Source organism: Octopus bimaculoides, chromosome 9 (genome assembly GCF_046866305.1).
Source record: "Octopus bimaculoides isolate indiv1 chromosome 9, ASM4686630v1, whole genome shotgun sequence".
Taxonomy (NCBI): Eukaryota; Metazoa; Mollusca; class Cephalopoda; order Octopoda; family Octopodidae; genus Octopus; species Octopus bimaculoides.
In genome coordinates, this window is record NC_142936.1 from 22,499,365 (window position 1) to 22,501,864 (window position 2,500).

The 2,500-nt window shown below is 35.2% G+C and overlaps 1 protein-coding gene and 1 long non-coding RNA gene across 3 annotated transcripts in view; one reads left to right on the forward strand and one right to left on the reverse strand.

Moving 5' to 3' along the window:
* Positions 1-2,500, forward strand: part of LOC149134011 (uncharacterized) — a 14,728-nt gene that overhangs the window by 11,025 nt on the left and 1,203 nt on the right. The gene's annotated exons all lie outside the window — the stretch shown is intronic.
* LOC149134012 (uncharacterized) overlaps positions 1-2,500 on the reverse strand; it is a 27,409-nt gene that overhangs the window by 5,275 nt on the left and 19,634 nt on the right. The window lies entirely within an intron of this gene.

The window sequence follows — 2,500 nt, forward strand, 5'->3', positions numbered from 1 at the left end:
ACAACCCTACAGGTTCATTGCCGGGTGAAACATCAAACTTATTGCTCAAGTAATCCGTAGTGTCGTTTCAAATGATTCGACCACATCTGCCATCGATTAGCTCGAATTACCAGTGAAATTAAGGCGGCGAGCACGCCGGGCAAAATGCTTAGCGGCATTTCGTCTGTCTAAGTTCAAATTCCGCCAAGGTCGGAACTTTGCCTGTCATCTTTCAGGGGTCGATAAAATAAGTACCAGTTGAGCACTGAGATCGATGTAATCGACATACCTCTCTCCCGAAATTCAGGGCTTTGTGCCAAAATTTGAAATATAAAATTACCAGTGAAACTGCCAGTGATGGTACAGAGACTGCTACTAATTATGAAGGAGGAAGTGAAGAAAATTATTACTTATGAGGGCTTTACACCTGCTTATTAATTTTGATTAAATTGAGATTTTCCGGAACGGCGTACCTGCAAGGACTTTATTTCTAGTAATGAAAACTCAGTTCTAGACATTAAAGCGTCCAAAAATCATCCGACGGTTCTTGGGGCAAGAGATGCTGCTGGTGATATGAAATTAGAGCTCCTACTCGTGTATCACTCTCAAATTCCTTGGGCTTGGATGACTATGAGTTTTTCTCAAGACTGGTTTATAAATATTTTTATCCTGATGTAGAAAATTACAGTGTCAGTTGTAATATTTCCAATAAAGCATTGCTCCTTTTAGACAATGCACAAGGCTGCCCAGTGAAATTAAAGTGTAATATATCCCGGAAGACACTTCTTTGACCTAGCCGACGGATCACGATGTAATGACTAGCTTCATAGCATATTATCATAGAACTTTGAAACAACTCAAGAAAATAATTGATAGGAAGGATAAACCTGGAGGTAAGACTTCTACAAAAGTTTATCATTGTAGATGCAGCGGATAAAAAATGCTGAGTCAAGGGTTGGAGCGAAATCCTGAATTATGAATAGCGTTAAGATGCGATGTTTGACTTGCTAGGGTGCCTCAGAGAAAGTTAATCTAATAAGGAGCCGATAATGTTTAAACAAGAAGAAAACTGCAAGGCAGGAAGAGCAAGTAGAAGCTCATCCATTCCATTTGAAATGAGAGCAAAGTATATAATTAAATCGAAGCCACTAGAAGCCTTTGTTGATCGGCCCTAATTGTGAAAGCAATATGATGTAATATAACATAATGTAATATAATGTAATATAGCATAATATAATAAGCAGTTCCTATACTGAATGATTCAAAGGGATACTGCACTGTAAAGCTTTGGATAAGCTCCTCACTCTTAATTCAGAAGCTGTTAACAAGTATGATCTACAAGGAAGAGGATAATGCCTCTCTTCCTCTCTGTAAATCTCAATGCACTACCATCTGTTCTACAGCAGTGAGTATCATTTCGGTGAGTACCTTCTGTAGTACAATATTACTGTTTTTTATTTATATATTTATTCCTAAATGTGTTTCTCTTTAAATGGTTTTATGTACATAAACTGAACTGCATGTACCGTGTATTTATGATACAGGTTTTAGTGTGTGCATATGTGTGCTTGTGGCAGGGTACTGTAAGTGTTTTATTTTCATGCTAATATAGTTCACTTTTGGTTTTCTCTTTCTTAGAAAAAATTACATCGAAATGCATCTCAATATAAAACAATGAAATCAATTACTGGGTTTAGACTTTGCGCTACACCAATGGTTTTCAATAATGCAGAATACCCTATGGAAGAGTTATTTCTACATATATCTCTCTTTCATGTTATAACTGAGATTATGTCTTCTATTTTGTTTACAAACGATTAATTTAATCAATTTTGAATTTCGTATTGAGTATTTGTGAGAGAAAACCTCTGTGTGGAAGTGAACTGAGATGAGATAGTAGATGCGATAGTGGACATAGAAATGTATGTCTGTTATCTACATAGATAAAAATAATGATATTAGTTGCTGACTAATATTATGCTTCTTTTCTCACATATGTTAAGGATCTCAAGCGGAAGTATAATCTCGTTGTATATACCGCACTTAAATAACTATAGAGTAAAAGATACATTTCGGTGTGTGTATCACTCCCCACCCACACAAATATATACACATATATGCATACATAAATTCATTTATTATGCTTGTACGTACATACATAATACATACGTACATATGCATGTATGGATGAACATATGTATGCTCGCTTCTGTTTTTAATTATTCGAAGTCTTTCTGTATGGAAGGATCGGGTTTCTAACAAAGGTACAAAGCTCTATCGTTAGAATATAGTTAACAAAAACAAATCAGACATGAAACTTAAGAAACGTCTTACATATTTTTACTGTTCCGCTTACAGAATATATTTGGAGAGTACTTGCTAGCTGATTGATTTCTTTATCTGGACATCCTAATTTTTTCAGATTGCTACCGAGTGCACCAATTATTATTAGTATAAATGTGAATTTATAAAGTGGATATAGAAGCTGAAGATTTCGAATAGTTTTTCGTATGTATGTATG